Genomic DNA, 20,899 nt, shown 5'->3' on the forward strand with positions numbered 1-20,899 from the left:
TCCCTCAGTCACCGCACCCTATTTCCCACAGTCACCGCATTCCATTCCCCTCAGTCACCGCATCCCATTTCAGTCAGTCACCGCATCCCATTTCAGTCAGTCACCGCATCACACTTCCATCAGTCACTGCATCCCATGATCCTCAGTCACTGCATCCCATGATCCTCAGTCACTGAATCCCATGATCCTCAGTCACTGAATCCCATGACCCTCAGTCACTGAATCCCATGACCCTCAGTCACTGCATCCCATTTCACACAGCCACTGCATCCCATTACCCTCAGTCATGGCATCCCATGAACTTCAGTGAAAGGATGCCATTTCAAACAGACACTGCATCTCCTTTCCCTCAGTCACAGGATCCTATTTCACTCAGTCAGAGCATCCCATTTCACTCAGTCAGAGCATCCCATTTCACTGAGACACTGCATCCCATTACCCTCTGTCACTGCATTCCATTTCCCTCAGTCACTGCATCTCATCTCCCTCCGTCACTGCATCTCATTTCCCTCCGTCACTGCATCCCATTTCACTCAGCCACTGCATCCCATTGCCCTCAGTCACTGCATCCCATTTCCATCAGTCACCGCATCCCATGACCTCAGTCACTGAATCCCATGATCCTCAGTCACTGAATCCCATAACCCTCAGTCACTGCATCCCGTTTCACACAGCCACTGCATCCCATTTCACTCAGTCACTGCATCCCATTGCCCTCAGTCACTGAAACCCATTGCCCTCAGTCACTGAAACCCATTGCCCTCAGTCACTGCATCCCATTTCCCACAGTCACTGCATCCCTTTTCCCACAGTCACTGCACCCATTTCCCACAGTCACTGCATCCCATTTCCCACAGTCACTGCATCCCATTTCCCACAGTCACTGCATCCCATTGCCCTCAGTCACTGCATCCCATTGCCCTCAGTCACTCCCTCCCATTTCAAGCAGACACTGCATCTCCTTTCCCGCAGTCACTGCATCTCAGTTCACAAAGCCACTGCATCCCATTGCCCTCAGTCATTGCATCCCATTACCCTCAGTCACTGTATCCCATTACCCTGTCACTGCATCCCATGAACTTCAGTCACAGGATCCCATTTCAAACAGACTCTGCATCTCCTTTCCGTCAGTCACTGCATCCCATTTCACACAGCCACTGCATCCCATTTCGCACAGCCACTGCATCCCATTTTACTCATTAACTGCACCTCATTTCACTCAGTCACTGCATCCCATTCATCTCAGTCACTGCATCCCATTTCCCAGATTCACTGCATCTCCTTTCCCTCAGTCACTGCATCCCATTTCAGTCAGTCACTGCATCCCATTTCCCTCAGTCACTGAAACCCATTACCCTTAGTCACTGAATCCCATTTCACTCAGTCACTGGATCCCATATCACTCAGTCACTGGATCCCATTTCATGCAGTCACTGCGTCCCATTTCACTCAGTCTGAGCATCCCATTTGACTCAGTCAGAGCATCCCATTTAACTGAGACAGTAAATCTCATTGAACTGAGACAGTAGATCCCATTACCCTCAGTCACAGCATTCCATTTCCCTCAGTCACTGCATCTCATTTCCCTCCGTCACTGCATCTCATTTCCCTCCGTCACTGCATCTCATTTCCCTCCGTCACTGCATCTCATTTCCCTCCGTCACTGCATCTCATTTTACTCAGCCACTGCATCCCATTTCACTCAGTCACAGCATCCCATTTGACTTAGTCACTACATCCGCTTTAACGTAGACAGTGAATCCTATTCAACTGAGACAGTGCGTCCATTTCCCTCAGTCACCGCACCCTATTTCCCACAGTCACCGCATTCCATTCCCCTCAGTCACCGCATCCCATTTCAGTCAGTCACCGCATCCCATTTCAGTCAGTCACCGCATCCCATTACCCTCAGTCATGGCATCCCATTACCCTGTCACTGCATCCCATGAACTTCAGTGAAAGGATGCCATTTCAAACAGACACTGCATCTCCTTTCCCTCAGTCAGAGCATCCCATTTCACTCAGTCAGAGCATCCCATTTCACTCAGTCAGAGCATCCCATTTCACTGAGACACTGCATCACATTACCCTCAGTCACAGCATTCCATTTCCCTCAGTCACGGCATCTCATTTCCCTCCGTCACTGCATCTCATTTCCCTCAGTCACGGCATCTCATTTCCCTCAGTCACGGCATCTCATTTCCCTCCGTCACTGCATCTCATTTCCCTCCGTCACTGCATCCCATTGCCCTCAGTCACTGCATCCCATTGCCCTCAGTCACTGCATCCCATTGCCCTCAGTCACTGCATTCCATTTCACTCAGTCACTGCATCCCATTTCCCACAGTCACTGCATCTCCTATCCCTCATTCACTGCATCCCATTACCCACAGTCACTGCATCGTGTTACCCTCAGTCACTGTATCACATTACCCTCAGTCACTGCACCCATTTCCCACAGTCACTGCATCCCATTTCCCACAGTCACTGCATCCCATTGCCCTCAGTCACTGCAGCCCATTTCAAACAGACACTGCATCTCCTTTCCCGCAGCCACTGCATCCCATTGCCCTCAGTCACTGCATCCCATTTCACTCAGTCACTGCATCCCATTTAACGGACACAGTGAATCACATTTAACCCAGACAGTGCATCCATTTCACTCAGTCATTGCATCCCATTACCCTCACTCACTGCATCCCATTACCCTGTCACTGCATCCCATGAACTTCAGTCACAGGATCCCATTTCAAACAGACACTGCATCTCCTTTCCCTCAGTCACTGCATCCCATTTCGCACAGCCACTGCATCCCATTTCGCACAGCCACTGCATCCCATTTCGCACAGCCACTGCATCCCATTTCGCACAGCCACTGCATCCCATTTCACTCATTCACTGCAGCTCATTTCACTCAGTCACTGCAGCTCATTTCACTCAGTCACAGCATCCCATTTCACTCAGTGACTGCAACCCATTACCCTCAGTCACAGCATCCCATTTCCGTCAGTCACTGCATCCCATTCATCTCAGTCACTGCATCCCATTTCCCACATTCACTGCATCTCCTTTCCCTCAGTCACTGCATCCCATTTCCCTCAGTCACTGAAACCCATTTCGCACTGTAACTGCATCTCCCTTCCCTCAGTCACTGCATCGTATTTCACTCAGTCACTGCATCCCATGACCCTCAGTCACTGCATCCCATGACGCTCAGTCACTGCATCCCATTTCACTCAGTCACTGCATCCCATTTCACTCAGTCACTGCATCCCATTACCCTCAGTCACTGCATCCCATTACCCTTAGTCACTGCATCACATTTCACCCAGTCACTGCAACCCATTTCCCATAGTCACTGCATCTCCTTTCCTCAGTCACTGCATCACATTACCCTCAGTCCCAGCATCCCATTTCACTCAGTCACTGCATCCCATTTCACTTAGTCATTGCATCCCATTTCACTTAGTCACTGTATCGCATGACCCTCAGTCACTGCATCGCACGACCCTCAGTGACTGCATCGCACGACCCTCAGTGACTGCATCGCACGACCCTCAGTGACTGCATCCCATTTCACTCAGTCACTGCATCCCATTTCCCATGGTCACTGCATCTCCTTACGTCAGTCACAGCATCCAATTTCACTCAGTCACTGCATCCCAGTTCATTCAGTCACTGCATCTCATTTCAGTCAGTCACTCCCTCCCATTTCAGTCAGTCACTCCCTCCCATTTCAGTCAGTCACTCCCTCCAATTTCAGTGAGTCACTGCATCCCATTTCCCTCATTCACTGCAACCCATTTCGCACTGTCACTGCATCACCATTCCCTCAGTCACTGCATCGCATTTCACTCAGTCACTGCATCCCATTTCACTCAGTCACTGCATCCCATATCACTCAGTCACTGCATCCCATATCACCCAGTCACTGCATCACATTTCATTCAGTCACTGCAACCCATTTCCCATGGGCACTGCATCTCCTTTCCTCAGTCACTGCATCACATTACCCTCAGTCCATGCATCCCATTTCACTCAGTGCCTGCATGCCACTTCACTGAGTCACTGCATGCCATTTCACCGAGTCACTCCCTCCCATTACACTCAGTCACTCCCTCCCATTTCACTCAGTCACTCCCTCCCATTTAGGTCACTCCTTCCAATTTCAGTCAGTCACTGCATCTCATTTCCCTCAGTCACTGCATCTCATTTCCCTCAGTCACTGCATCTCATTTCCCTCCGTCACTGCATCTCATTTCACTCAGCCACTGCATCCCATTTCACTCAGCCACTGCATCCCATTTCACTCAGCCACTGCATCCCATTTCACTCAGTCACTACAACCTATTTAACGGAGACAGTGAATCCTATTCAACTGAGACAGTGCATCCATTTCCCTCAGTCACCACACCCTATTTCCCACAGTCACCGCATTCCATTCCCCACAGTCACCGCATCCCATTTCCATCAGTCACTGCATCCCATGATCCTCAGTCACTGCATCCCATGATCCTCAGTCACTGCATCCCATGATCCTCAGTCACTGAATCCCATGACCCTCAGTCACTGAATCCCATGACCCTCAGTCACTGAATCCCATTTCACTCAGTCACTGCATCCCATTTCACACAGCCACTGCATCCCATTACCCTCAGTCATGGCATCCCATGAACTTCAGTGAAAGGATGCCATTTCAAACAGACACTGCATCTCCCTTCCCTCAGTCACAGGATCCTATTTCACTCAGTCAGAGCATCCCATTTCACTCAGTCAGAGCATCCCATTTCACTGAGACACTGCATCCCATTACCCTCTGTCACTGCATTCCATTTCCCTCAGTCACTGCATCTCATCTCCCTCCGTCACTGCATCCCATTTCACTCAGCCACTGCATCCCATTTCACTCAGCCACTGCATCCCATTTCACTCAGCCACCGCATCCCATTTCCATCAGTCACTGCATCCCATGACCTCAGTCACTGAATCCCATGATCCTCAGTCACTGAATCCCATAACCCTCAGTCACTGCATACCGTTTCACACAGCCACTGCATCCCATTGTCCTCAGTCACTGCATCCCATTTCCCACAGTCACTGCAACCCATTTCCCACAGTCACTGCAACCCATTTCCCACAGTCATTGCATCACGTTACCCTCAGTCACTGCATCACATTACCCTCAGTCACTGCATCACATTACCCTCAGTCACTGCATCACATTACCCTCAGTCACTGCATCCCATTTCAAGCAGACACTGCATCTCCTTTCCCGCAGTCACTGCATCTCAGTTCACAAAGCCACCGCATCCCATTGCCCTCAGTCACTGCATCCCATTACCCTGTCACTGCATCCCATGAACTTCAGTCACAGGATCCCATTTCAAACAGACACTGCATCTCCTTTCCCTCAGTCACTGCATCCCATTTCACTCAGTCACTGCATCCCATTTCAGTCAGTCACTCCCATTTCAGTGAGTCACTGCATCCCATTTCCATCAGTCACTGCAACCCATTTCGCACTGTCACTGCATCTCCATTCCCTCAGTCACTGCATCGCATTTCACTCAGTCACTGCATCCCATGACCCTCAGTCACTGCATCCCATGACCCTCAGTCACTGCATCCCATGACCCTCAGTCACTGCATCACATTTCACTCAGTCACTGCATCCCATGTCCCACATTCACTGCATCTCCTTTCCCGCAGTCACTGCATCGCATTTCACTCAGTCACTGCATCCCATGACCCACAGTCACTGCATCCCATTTCACTCAGTCACTGCATCCCATTTCCCACATTCACTGCATCTCCTTTCCCTCAGTCACTGCATCGCATTTCACTCAGTTACTGCATGCCATGACCCACAGTCACTGCATCCCATTACGCTCAGTCACTGCATAGCTTTTCGCTCAGTCACTGCATCCCATGACGCTCAGTCACTGCATCCCATGACGCTCAGTCACTGCATCCCATTTCGCACAGCCACTGCATCCCATTTCGCACAGCCACTGCATCCCATTTCGCACAGCCACTGCATCCCATTTCACTCATTCACTGCAGCTCATTTCACTCAGTCACTGCAGCTCATTTCACTCAGTCACAGCATCCCATTTCACTCAGTGACTGCAACCCATTACCCTCAGTCACAGCATCCCATTTCCGTCAGTCACTGCATCCCATTCATCTCAGTCACTGCATCCCATTTCCCACATTCACTGCATCTCCTTTCCCTCAGTCACTGCATCCCATTTCCCTCAGTCACTGAAACCCATTTCGCACTGTAACTGCATCTCCCTTCCCTCAGTCACTGCATCGTATTTCACTCAGTCACTGCATCCCATGACCCTCAGTCACTGCATCCCATGACGCTCAGTCACTGCATCCCATTTCACTCAGTCACTGCATCCCATTTCACTCAGTCACTGCATCCCATTACCCTCAGTCACTGCATCCCATTACCCTTAGTCACTGCATCACATTTCACCCAGTCACTGCAACCCATTTCCCATAGTCACTGCATCTCCTTTCCTCAGTCACTGCATCACATTACCCTCAGTCCCAGCATCCCATTTCACTCAGTCACTGCATCCCATTTCACTCAGTCATTGCATCCCATTTCACTTAGTCACTGTATCGCATGACCCTCAGTCACTGCATCGCACGACCCTCAGTGACTGCATCGCACGACCCTCAGTGACTGCATCGCACGACCCTCAGTGACTGCATCGCACGACCCTCAGTGACTGCATCGCACGACCCTCAGTGACTGCATCCCATTTCACTCAGTCACTGCATCCCATTTCCCATGGTCACTGCATCTCCTTACGTCAGTCACAGCATCCAATTTCACTCAGTCACTGCATCCCAGTTCATTCAGTCACTGCATCTCATTTCAGTCAGTCACTCCCTCCCATTTCAGTCAGTCACTCCCTCCCATTTCAGTCAGTCACTCCCTCCAATTTCAGTGAGTCACTGCATCCCATTTCCCTCATTCACTGCAACCCATTTCGCACTGTCACTGCATCACCATTCCCTCAGTCACTGCATCGCATTTCACTCAGTCACTGCATCCCATTTCACTCAGTCACTGCATCCCATATCACTCAGTCACTGCATCCCATATCACCCAGTCACTGCATCACATTTCATTCAGTCACTGCAACCCATTTCCCATGGGCACTGCATCTCCTTTCCTCAGTCACTGCATCACATTACCCTCAGTCCATGCATCCCATTTCACTCAGTGCCTGCATGCCACTTCACTGAGTCACTGCATGCCATTTCACCGAGTCACTCCCTCCCATTACACTCAGTCACTCCCTCCCATTTCACTCAGTCACTCCCTCCCATTTAGGTCACTCCTTCCAATTTCAGTCAGTCACTGCATCTCATTTCCCTCAGTCACTGCATCTCATTTCCCTCAGTCACTGCATCTCATTTCCCTCCGTCACTGCATCTCATTTCACTCAGCCACTGCATCCCATTTCACTCAGCCACTGCATCCCATTTCACTCAGCCACTGCATCCCATTTCACTCAGTCACTACAACCTATTTAACGGAGACAGTGAATCCTATTCAACTGAGACAGTGCATCCATTTCCCTCAGTCACCACACCCTATTTCCCACAGTCACCGCATTCCATTCCCCACAGTCACCGCATCCCATTTCCATCAGTCACTGCATCCCATGATCCTCAGTCACTGCATCCCATGATCCTCAGTCACTGCATCCCATGATCCTCAGTCACTGAATCCCATGACCCTCAGTCACTGAATCCCATGACCCTCAGTCACTGAATCCCATTTCACTCAGTCACTGCATCCCATTTCACACAGCCACTGCATCCCATTACCCTCAGTCATGGCATCCCATGAACTTCAGTGAAAGGATGCCATTTCAAACAGACACTGCATCTCCCTTCCCTCAGTCACAGGATCCTATTTCACTCAGTCAGAGCATCCCATTTCACTCAGTCAGAGCATCCCATTTCACTGAGACACTGCATCCCATTACCCTCTGTCACTGCATTCCATTTCCCTCAGTCACTGCATCTCATCTCCCTCCGTCACTGCATCCCATTTCACTCAGCCACTGCATCCCATTTCACTCAGCCACTGCATCCCATTTCACTCAGCCACCGCATCCCATTTCCATCAGTCACTGCATCCCATGACCTCAGTCACTGAATCCCATGATCCTCAGTCACTGAATCCCATAACCCTCAGTCACTGCATACCGTTTCACACAGCCACTGCATCCCATTGTCCTCAGTCACTGCATCCCATTTCCCACAGTCACTGCAACCCATTTCCCACAGTCACTGCAACCCATTTCCCACAGTCATTGCATCACGTTACCCTCAGTCACTGCATCACATTACCCTCAGTCACTGCATCACATTACCCTCAGTCACTGCATCACATTACCCTCAGTCACTGCATCCCATTTCAAGCAGACACTGCATCTCCTTTCCCGCAGTCACTGCATCTCAGTTCACAAAGCCACCGCATCCCATTGCCCTCAGTCACTGCATCCCATTACCCTGTCACTGCATCCCATGAACTTCAGTCACTGCATCCCATTTCAGTCAGTCACTCCCATTTCAGTGAGTCACTGCATCCCATTTCCATCAGTCACTGCAACCCATTTCGCACTGTCACTGCATCTCCATTCCCTCAGTCACTGCATCGCATTTCACTCAGTCACTGCATCCCATGACCCTCAGTCACTGCATCCCATGACCCTCAGTCACTGCATCCCATGACCCTCAGTCACTGCATCCCATGACCCTCAGTCACTGCATCACATTTCACTCAGTCACTGCATCCCATGTCCCACATTCACTGCATCTCCTTTCCCGCAGTCACTGCATCGCATTTCACTCAGTCACTGCATCCCATGACCCACAGTCACTGCATCCCATTTCACTCAGTCACTGCATCCCATTTCCCACATTCACTGCATCTCCTTTCCCTCAGTCACTGCATCGCATTTCACTCAGTTACTGCATGCCATGACCCACAGTCACTGCATCCCATTACGCTCAGTCACTGCATAGCTTTTCGCTCAGTCACTGCATCCCATGACGCTCAGTCACTGCATCCCATGACGCTCAGTCACTGCATCCCATGACGCTCAGTCACTGCATCCCATGACGCTCAGTCACTGCATCCCATGACCCTCAGTCACTGCATCCCATTACCCTCAGTCACTGCATCCCATTACCCTCAGTCACTGCATCCCATTACCCTCAGTCACTGCATCCCATTACCCTTAGTCACTGCATTCCAATAATTTCAGTCACAGGATCCCATTTCAAACAGACACTGCATTTCCTTTGCCGCAGTCCCTGCATCCCAGTTCACACAGCCACTGCATCCCATTGCCCTCAGTCAGTGCATCCCATTTCACACAGCCACTGCATCCCCTTTCACACAGCCACTGCATCCCATTTCACTCAGTCACTGCATCCCATTGCCCTCAGTCACTGCATCCCATTTCACTCAGTCACTGCATCCCATTTCACACAGATACTGCATCCCATTTCACTCAGACAATGCATCCCATTACCCTCAGTCACTGCATCCAATTACCCTCAGTCACTGCATCCCATTTCCATCATTCACTGCATCCCACTTCACTCAGTCACTGCATCCCATCTCCCTCAGTCACAGCATCCCACTTCTATCATTCAGGGCGTCTCCTTTCCCTCAGTCACTGCGTCCCATTTCCATCAGTGACTGCATCCCATTTCCCACAGTCACTGCATCCCATTTCACTCAGTCACTGCATCACATTTCACTCAGTCAGTGCATCCCATCACCCTCAGTCTCTGCATCCCATTTCACTCAGTCACAGCATCCCACTTCTATCAGTCACTGCATCCCATTTCACTCAGTCACTGCGTCCCTGTCCATCAGTGACAGCATCCCATTTCCCTCAGTCACTGCATCCCATTGCCCTCAGTCACTGCATCCCATTTCCCTCAGTCACTGCATCCCATTTCCATCATTCACTGCATCCCACTTCACTCAGTCACTGCATCCCATTTCTCACAGTCACTGCACCCATTTCAGTCAGTCACTGCATCCCATTTCCATCATTCACTGCATCCCATTTCACTCAGTCACTGCATCCCATCTCCCTCAGTCTCTGCATCCCATTTCACTCAGTCACAGCATCCCACTTCCATCAGTCACTGCATCCCACTTCCATCAGTCACGGCGTCTCTTTTCCCTCAGTCACTGCGTCCCATGTCCATCAGTGACTGCATCCCATTTCCCACAGTCACTGCATCCCATTGCCCTCAGTCACTGCATCCCATTGCCCTCAGTCACTGCATCCCATTGACCTCAGTCACTGCATCCCATTGACCTCAGTCACTGCATCCCATTTCAAACAGACACTGCATCTCCATTCCCACAGTCACAGCATCTCAATTCACACAGCCACTGCATCCCAGTTCACACAGCCACTGTATCCCATTTCACACGGCCACTGCATCCCATTGCCCTCAGTCACTGCATCCCACTGCCCTCAGTCACTGCATCTCATTTCACTCAGTCACTGCATCTCATTTCACTCAGTCACTGCATCCCATTTCACTCAGTCACTGCATCCCCTTTCCTCAGTCACTGCATCTACTTTCCTCAGTCACTGCATCCCATTTCACTCAGTCACTACATCCCATTTAACAGTCACTGCACCCCATTTCACAGAGTCACTGCATCCATTTCCTTCAGTCACTGCATCCCATTTCACTCAGTCACTGCAGCTCATTTCACTCAGTCACTGCAGCTCATTTCACTTAGTCACAGCATCCCATTTCACTCAGTGACTGCAACCCATTACCCTCAGTCACAGCATCCCATTTCCATCAGTCACTGCATCCCATTCATCTCAGTCACTGAATTCCATTGCCCTCAGTCACTGCATCCCATTTCCATCAGTCACTGCATCCCATTCCCCACAGTCACCGCATCCCATTCCCCACAGTCGCAGCATCCCAATTCACTCAGTCACTGCATCCCATTTCCCTCAGTCACTGCATCCCATTTCCCTCAGTCACTGCATCCCATTTCCCTCAGTCACTGCATCTCCTTTCCTCAGTCACTGCATTTACTTTCCTCAGTCACTGCATTTACTTTCCTCAGTCACTGCATCCCATTCCACTCAGTCACTACATCCCATTTAAAAGTCACTGCATCCCATTTCACAGAGTCACTGCATTCCATTTCCTTCAGTCACCTCATCCCATTACCCTCAGTCACTGCATCCCATTTCCCTCAGTCACTGCATCCCATTTCCATCATTCACTGCATCCCACTTCACACAGTCACTGCATCCCATCTGCCACAGTCACTGCATTCCACTTCCATGAGTCACTGCATCCCACTTCCATCATTCACGGCGTCTCCTTTCCCTCAGTCACTGCGTCTCATTTCCATCAGTGACTGCATCCCATTTCTCACAGTCACTGCACCCATTTCAGTCAGTCACTGCATCCCATTTCCATCATTCACTGCATCCCATTTCACTCAGTCACTGCATCCCATCTCCCTCAATCTCTGCATCCCATTTCACTCAGTCACAGCATCCCACTTCCATCAGTCACTGCATCCCACTTCCATCAGTCACGGCGTCTCTTTTCCCTCAGTCACTGCGTCCCATGTCCATCAGTGACTGCATCCCATTTCCCACAGTCACTGCATCCCATTTCCATCAGTCACTGCATCCCATTGCCCTCAGTCACTGCCTCCCATTGACCTCATTCACTGCATCCCATTTCAAACAGACACTGCATCTCCATTCCCAAAGTCACAGCATCTCAATTCACACAGCCACTGCATCCCAGTTCACACAGCCACTGTATCCCATTTCACACAGCCACTGCATCCCATTGCCCTCAGTCACTGCATCCCATTGCCCTCAGTCACTGCATCCCATTTCACTCAGTCACTGCATCCCATTTCACGCAGACACTACATCCCATTTCCCTTAGTCAGTGCATCCCATTACCCTCAGTCACTGCATCCCAGTTCACACAATCACTGCCTCCCGTTTCACTGAGTCACGGCATCCCGTTTCACTGAGTCACTGCATCCCGTTTCACTGAGTCACTGAATCGCATTTGTTGTTTTCACTTGAATGCAATGGTCATGAATCTCCTCCAATGGCTGGTCATGTATTTCCAATGCAAAATTTTACCAAGTTTTGATTTTCAATTTTGATTACATGTGTCTCCTCTATTCTATAAGATGCTGCAATAAACTCAAATTTGACAAATCATAATTCAACCACCATTACCTACAGAGTTAATTTCATCAAACAGATCCAATTAGAATTGTCACATTCCCAAATCCTGATTCAAGGTTTTCTCATTATGGGCCACGTGGTTAAGAAAAAAGACACTTAGAATCAGAGAGATGTACAGTGGGGAAACAGATCCTTTGGCCCAATTTGTCTCTGTTGACCAGATATCCTAAGTTAATTTAGTCCCATTTGCCGGCATTTGGCCCATATTCCTCTCAACCCGTCCTATTCATATACCCATCCACATGCCTTTTAAACGTACAAGCCTCCACCACTTCCTCTGGCAGCTCATTCCATACATGCTGTTCGCTCTATCCACGTCCCTCGTAATTGTATAAACTTCCATATGGTCAGCCCTGAACTCCAAAGTTCCAAGAAATAGCTGCCTGTTCAAGCCCACGGTATACCTCCAACCTCCGATGCTCGTAACATCCTTGTAGATCTTCTCTGAACCCTTTCAAGTTTACAACATACAACAAGACGGCACAGAATAGGCCCTTCGGCCCTCAATGGTGCGCCGACAACTTTCCTCTCGCAAGGAGACCAAAATCGATTGCAGTATTCCAAAAGCAGCCGAATCAATGTCCTACATGGCTGCTAAGTGATCTCCCAACTCCTATACTCAATGCACTGACCGATAAAGGTGAGCACACCAAATGTCTCCTTCATATCCTTTCTACCGGTGGCTGTACTTTGATGGAACTACGAAACTGCACTCCAGCGTCTCTTTATTAAGCAACACTCCCCACAACCTTCAGTGTATACGTGCTGCCCTGATTTGCCTTTCCAAAATGTAGCACCTCACATTTATCTAACCTCAACTCCATCTGCCACTCCTCAGTTTATTGGCCCTTGTCAATGTCCCATTGCATTCTGAGGTGACCTTCTTGGCTGGCTACTACACCTTCAATCATTGGGAAACTTACTAACCACACCTTCTATTTTCATATCCAAATCATTGCATCACTTCAACTCCCCCTCCCACTCCCTGGACGACATGTCCATCCTGGGCCTCTTCCAGTGTCACAACCATACCACCCAGAAAGTAGAAGAGCAGCACCTCATATTCCGTCTCAGGAGCTTCCAACTCAAAAGCCTCAATATGGACTTTGCCACCCTCAAAATCTCCCCACCCGCTAGCCTCATCCCAAGACTAGTTCCTCCCCTCATCCCTGCCTCCATGACCTGTCCGCCTTCTCTCCCACCTATCCACTCCTCCCACCTCACTGACCAACTCCCACCACTGCTTGGAATTATTATTCTTTTCACACTTCATCAGCTCGACGTGATTTCGAAAATCTATTTTCCAATTGTTGGAAAAAGTGAGATAAAGTAAAAGAAGTTACATTCTCACCACTCGGGAAATCTCTGAATATTCTTCTGTTGAAAGGCCGCCAAGGAACGATGCAATTCTTGTGTCACAAACGCTGTGAGGGAGACATCTTTTTCGGTTCCACTAACTCCACCCTCAGGAAGACAAACCCACATAACATATCTAGCGACTTAAAGCATACTCTATTGTTGCCCAAGGTGGAGAGCTGGATGAACACAGCAGGCCAAGCAGCATCAGAGGAGCAAGAAAGCTTGTGTTTCGGGACGAGACCCTACTTCAGAAAATTGGCGCTGGAGAATCTGAGATGACAAGGTGTAAAGCCGGATGATACTGCTTGGCCTGCTGTGTTCATCCAGCTTTACACCTTCTTATCTCAGATTCTCCAGCATCTGCAGTTCCTACTGCCTCTATTGTTGCCCTTTCACTTTACTGAACTAATATGAGCCAGTAGTTTTGTTTAGGCCCGTGTAATCTGACAGTTATTGGCCTGTACAAAATCCTGAATTAATTTTGATCGACTGACAGGAGGAGAGATGAATTTTATAGAAATTTTTGTTTTCTACCAATTTGCAGAGGGCATTGTGGGCGATTGGAGGACAGTGTTATTATCCTCCAGGTCTGCGGACTGCATCGTTACCAACTTGCCCATTTGCATATACATACAATATTCATTATGTACCAATGAAACATAATAAACCAATACTGCGTACTAAAAACAACCCTCACATATCAATGGAAATTTAATATTTATCACAGAGCTTGAAGGATTGAATTCAATGATACAAAGCAAAAACCAGTGAAGATGAGTGCAGTTGGTCAGCACTTTTGCCTCTAAGTGGAGGTTTGCAGTTTGAGGCCACCCAGGAACAAGCAAGCTCTGTCTAACTCCAAGGGCAGCACGGTGGCTCAGTGGTTAGCACTGCTGACTCACAGCGCCAGGGACCCAGGTTCGATCCCACCGTTGGGCGATCTTCTGTGCGGAGTTTGTACATTCTGCCCATGCCTGCATGGGTTCCTGCTGGGTGCTCTGGTTTCCTCCCACAGTCCAAAGATGTGCACGCTAGGTGTCTGGGCCATGCCAAACTTGCCCATTGTGTTTAGGGATGTGTAGATTAGGTGTGTTAGTCATGGGAAATGTAGGGTTACTGAGGAAAGGGTCGGGGGATGAGTCAGGGTGAGATGCTCTTTGGAGGGTGGCCGTGGACTTGTTGGGTCAAAAGGGGCTTGTTTCCACACTGTAGGGATTCTATGATATGGAAGTATCTTTTGAAGTAGGCATTCATGGGTATGCTGTAACAGAGACCTTGAAATACTGCACAACAAATATTTGGAACTAGACTGTCAATTCAGACATAGCATCAAAAAAGGTCATAGAAGTTGTCACCGATATAAAGCAGGATTGATGAAAATCCAGCAGGAAATGGTGTCAAAAGGCTCAGTATCTTTTATTCATCTCCAGTTATTTTGTCCAAGGCACTGGATGCTGGCAGGATTGAAACATTTAAGAAATGCTTCACAAATCACATATAAGGACCTGCACATCTTTGAACAATGGGAGGAAACTGGCAGAAGCCCCTCGCAGACGCGGGGAGGACGTGTCAATTCCACACAGATAGTTACCCAAGACTGGAATCTCAACTGGCTCCCCAGTGCATGAGCAGCTCTAACCACTGAGCAACTACCTTGCCCAGAAGGGGTTTTATAAGCGCATACTTTATTTCCATTCATAGTTGGGGAAAGACAGATCCAATGCTGTATGTCCAACCAAAATAACCTATTGTAGATATCATGACAACAATCATAAATGATTTTGAATAAGTAAATCAAAAAAATTGAAATAGTTTCCAAGCCTAAATACTCAATATGGTGCATTTAAGATGAATAGCGCAACAACAAAAAGGCCATATTTTATGTGACCATCGGTAACACTTGAAAACTTGCAACAATATAGTCACCAGGAGAGATCTGGACTGGCTTGATGATGCACTCCTTCATACACTGCAATGAAACTCCAAAGATCACAAATTCTCCTTCAATACAGTGTTATAACAGTGACTGCATCAACCTGTGTTTATGGGCCTGACTGGAAGCCCACACAACATGCATAAACAAAAAAATAATCTAAGGTGATAGGTGAAATAAATGTATGTATGCAACGTCTTTGAAAAGCAATCATTTCTAGCGGATGCAAGCCCATAAGGAATCTCGTTTCGCAGATTATATTCATTTGCACTCCAGTTCACGCCAGTCAGAATCAGTTTTCGTTTCATGACAGAAAACTAAAATGTCCAAAACAATGAACTTTGTTTGATCAGAAGATTTTAAGTAAGGACTATGTCTTGTGTGAGCTGATGGCATTCGGGGATGGAGAAGGTACACTCACTGCTGGCATCTTGACACCATTGAATGAGCAAGCGTGGACGCAAAGGTTGTAACAGGTAACAATTGGACAGGCAATATCTTTTGAGCTCCTTCCCAGCAGGCCTGTAATACTCTCAAGCTGTGCTAGACCCTCACTTACTCCACCTTACGTACTCTGCCTTTTTCTTTTCGACAAGAAGCACCTCTGTACCAGTCATCCAAGGCTCCTTAATCTTACCCCTTCTTACCTGTCTCAGAGGAACAAATTTATACATCACTCGCAACAACTGCTCCTTGAACAGCTCCACATGTCTGCTGTGCCCTTTCTGTGGAACAATTGCTCCCAATCTGTAGTTCCCAATTCCTGTCTGATAGCATCATAGTTTCCTTGACCCCAGTGAAATATCTTCCCCTTGTAACTGCTCCTTTCCCTTTCCATGGCGATGGTAAATGTGAGGCTGTTGTGGTCACTGTCGCCAAAGGGCTCTCCCACCACGAGATCTGACACCTGTCCTGGCTCATCGCCGAGCACCAAATCCAAAATGGCCTCCCCCCTCGGCCTGTCCACATACTGAGTCAGGAAACCCTCCTGAACACACCTGACAAAAACGGCTCCATCCAAACCATCTGCACTAAGGAGGTTTCAATCTATATTGGAAAAGTTGAAGTCACCCACAACAACAACCCTGATACGTTTGCACTTTTCAACAATCTGCCGGCCAATGAGTTCTTTGATCTCCCAACTGCTATTAGGGTCCGTAGAAAACCCCCAGTGAGGTGACTACTGCCTTGCTGTTCCGAACTTCCACCCACACTGACTCAGTCGACAAACCTTCCTTGGCAACCTCAGCCCATACCACCTCGGTAGACGAGTCCTCAGAGGTTCTTTCAGCCGCTGTTATACTGTCCTTGACCAACAAAGCCACACCTCCCCCTCTTTTACCACCTTCCCTGACCTTAATCAAAGATCTAAACCCTGGAACCTGCAACATCCATTCCTGACCCTGCTCTATCCATGTCTCCGAAATGGCCACAACATCGAAGTCCCAGGTACCTATCCAAGCTGCAACCTCACCTAACTTATTTCGGATACTCCTGGCATTAAAGTCGTCACACTTCAATCCAGCTTGCTGTCTGCCAGCACACTCCTGTGATAGTGAGGTCCTGACCATATCCTCCCTACGCTCATCCTCCTGTGTACTAGGACTACACCTCAGTTTCCCATCCCCCTTCTGAGCTCGTTTAAATCCACCCGAATGGCACTAGCCAATTTTCCACCCAGGATATTCGTGCCCCTCTGGTTCAAGTGGAGACCGTCCTGTTTGTACAGGTCCCACCTTCCCCAGAATGAGCCCCAATTGTCCATGTACCTGAAGCCCTCCCAACTGCATCATCCCTGCAGCCACGTGTTCAGCTGAAATCTCTCCCTGTTCTTTGCCTCGCTATCACGTGGTACGGGTGACAAACCAGAGATGACCACTCTGCTTGTTCTAGCTCTCGGCTTCCACCCTAGCTCCCTCAAATCCTGCCTGACATCCCTATCCCTCTTTCTACATATGCCGTTGGTGCCTATGTGGACCACGACTTGGGGCTGGTCACCCTCTCCCCTCAGGACCCGAAAGAGACGATCCGAGACATCACAGACCATGGCACCTGGTAGGCAATACACCAATCGTGAGTCTCTTTCGTTCCTGGCAAATCTTCTATCAGTCCCTCTAACTGTTGAGTCCCCAATGACTATCACTCTCTTCCTGTCCCCCCGCCGTCCCTTCTGTGCAAGAGGGACAGACTCGGTGCCAGAGATCTGCACCCTACCGCATGCCCCTGGTAAGTAGTCCCCCGGAACAGTATCCAAAACGGTATACTTGTTTTTCAGGGGAGCAACCACAGGGGATTTCAGGGGAACGACCACAGGGGAAGGTTGGTCAAGCTACACCGGGTAAACGTACATTTTTGGCTGAAGAAACATGTGTTTCAGTGTGAGCTAATGGAAGAAGCCATGGAGTCAAAGCTAAACATTTCGACAATAAGACAACCATTCTTAAAAGCAGCAGAGAGCATGAAAAAGAAATGAGCGGCTTTAATATCCACTTAAAATTTATGTGGAATATCAGATGGAATTTTCTTATTGACTCCATTGTGCAATCATGTCAATCTAAAAATGTGAACTGCATTCATTAATACTAACCAGAAACGGACTTTGTAGTAAATGGTTTGACGATTTTCTGGATCTGGAACATCCCTTTTCCTTCTCCAACGAAGATCGTACCAACCTATGGTACCAAACTGTGAGTCAAACGGACACGACTCGTAATCTTTAAATTCCTCATCAAAACAGTCTCATCGTATGGTTCTGTGCAATAAAAGAGAAAGAATAAACATGTTTCCCACAATTTTGCTGATGTTTACGAACAGAATGCACAAATTCAAAAAGTTTGGGCTGGCATGTCTGCTTCCTCCAGCCTGTTTAAACTGTTCCATTCAATGTGAAATTTGTGATACGTTTTAGCACACAGGTCTATTTGATCTGTGCCACCACCTTCTATTCGTCATACATGCTTTCCCCACCTTCCTGTAATACATTCCTTGAAGTGTTCAATGAGATTTTGATTTTAAATCTTATTGTCATATTCTTTTGATTCTCAAGCATCAATGAATCTGATGTTGCCGCCATTCCATGCAGTGCATAGCACGTCAAACAGGAGTCTTACTCTTGCCATGAGCTCTGAGGTAGTACGGGATCATAACTGTCTCACAGTTCAGAAAGAAATTCTACATATAGGGCTATGTAGAGTCATGCAGTTAATTTTATTTGACATGCTATTTCTTTTCTTCACAAATATGCTGGATTTAAAGTGATCTTCACCCTCATTTAAAATGAATCCAATATCCAACCATCTGTAAAACTAGCATATCCAAATTTTAGTTTGAGTTTAGTGTTTCACAAATATATTACTTTTTTAAAAATTATATTTGAGTCAACATTAACATTTCATTCCCTGACAGCGGGTGAACTTACTTTTAAACTCCAATTTTCCTTCGGTATGAACGGAGAGGTGAGCCTTTTTGCAAGCACCGAAAGTCTCCACCAGTTTACGCTAAAACTTGCGGAACTGTAAGTTTCACAAATATGTTCCTATTAAACACGAATTCCTATTGAAGCAGTATGAAGCTAAATGCATTCAACTGGACAGCAAAAACGGTCAAGATTTTAAAAGCAAGTTACCATTTTGAAGTCACTCTTTGAACTAAATTCCATCTTGGTGTCTGAGAGTCCATAGGTTCCTCACTCTCAACGAACCAGTCAAACTGTCATGCAATTACTGAAACACACAGACAAAAAACATCAATGTTGACGGTCACGAAGATTTTGAGAGTGATTTGGAATTCGTACTCAATACCCACTGGGGAAAATCTGTTCCAATCTGGATAGTACTCACTTATTACCATCCCACCTACCTTCCCCAGCACCTCCTCCCCCTCCACACTCATTGTTTCTGAGCTCCCTTCCACCCTCCATTTCTCAGGAAGGGTCCTGACCCAAAACCTCAACTTTCCTCAGCCTCTGATGCTGCCTGCCCTGCTGTGTTCCTCCAATGTGTTATCTCAGACGCCAACATTGGCAGTTCTTACTATCTGGATAAATCATTCTCACCTTGTAACAAGTGATTTTAGGAATCACTTAAACACTCAAAGTCCTCACAGTCAGTGTCCCATTTCCTTGACCAGTCAATTTGATGTGAATCTTTCTTCCAAGCGGAAGCTATAACAACAATTATATTTGAGAATCAAACTCTTCATTGCATCACCAATATTTCCTTGTCTGTTTGAAACATAAGATAATGAAATAATCATGGACAGATTGGCCAACAGTGTAATTTAATGCGTGTTACAACCATTGAAGTGATCTTTAAAAAGCTGTTGTCATACAACACACCACTTTTTGAGATGCAGTGATGAACAAACTTCCTGAGACGCAAATAATATATGCCGAATTAATTCCAAAGAATAACTTTACAATTAAAAAGAAGCTAAAAATTTCTTTACATTGTCATGCTTGTCAGATTGCTATTAGTCAATGGAAATCGTGCAGAATAATTATTTATTCCCAGATGAAAAGGAAGCGTATACATTTCATTTTCACATCTTATCCAAGAGAGAAAAAAAAACACCTTCATGAATGCATTGTCAAACAAGAAGACTCACAAAAAAAGTCATTTGGCCCATTGAATTTCCTCCATCATTCGGTGAGATCATGGTTGATCTCATTACATTTATCACGACACAACATTTCCACCAAACCCTCCCTATAGCTAATACATTCCGATCCAAGTAACATCCTGGTAAATCTCTGTTTCTGTGCCATGCCTTGTCTTTCTAAATATTTTTTCAGTCATCTACAAATTTAGCCACAGCACATGCACCTCTTTCCTCCAAGTCATGAAAAAACAAGCACAAGAGCTGTGGTTCCTTCAGCGCGACCTCATTTCTTACTGACAAGCCAACCCTGGCATCTCTGTCTATTTGTATCGGAGATAATGGGAACTGCAGATGCTTCAGAATCCAAGATAACAAAGTGTGGAGCTGGATGAACACAGCAGGATGAAGACACAGAAGTAGAAGGGTCTCGGCACGAAACGTCAGCTTTTCGCTCCTGAGATGCTGCTTGGCCTGCTCTGCTCATCCAGCTCCACACTTTCTTATCTCTGTCCATTTGCCTGTTCTTTCTATCGGACATGAATCATTGGCTATTTCGTTCCCAACACTTATCCCCTAACAACCACCTCTCTGTGATACCCAGAGTGATGTATCTGTCAATTTCAATCTGCTCCACAAACTCATTCACTTTGTTTCATACACTCCCTGCAATTCAATACAAGATCTTCAG

General features: G+C 47.5%; 1 protein-coding gene across 4 annotated transcripts in view; it reads right to left on the minus strand.

Annotated features, from left to right (window-relative positions):
• LOC132207813 (complement C5-like) overlaps window positions 1–20,899 on the minus strand; it is a 58,706-nt gene that overhangs the window by 34,083 nt on the left and 3,724 nt on the right. The window contains exons 1-5 of one of the 4 annotated variants that reach the window (XR_009443860.1): window positions 19,715–19,953; window positions 19,238–19,334; window positions 19,031–19,124; window positions 18,200–18,364; window positions 13,672–13,784 (exon numbers count right to left, since the gene is read on the minus strand). The gene's annotated coding sequence lies outside the window, so the exon portion shown is untranslated. Of the gene's footprint in view, window positions 1–13,671; window positions 13,785–18,199; window positions 18,365–19,030; window positions 19,125–19,237; window positions 19,335–19,714; window positions 19,954–20,899 lie in introns of those variants that run through there. The other 3 variants (XR_009443859.1, XR_009443858.1, XR_009443861.1) reach the window with 3 other exon arrangements.

Source organism: Stegostoma tigrinum, unplaced genomic scaffold (genome assembly GCF_030684315.1).
Source record: "Stegostoma tigrinum isolate sSteTig4 unplaced genomic scaffold, sSteTig4.hap1 scaffold_165, whole genome shotgun sequence".
NCBI lineage: Eukaryota > Metazoa > Chordata > Chondrichthyes > Orectolobiformes > Stegostomatidae > Stegostoma > Stegostoma tigrinum.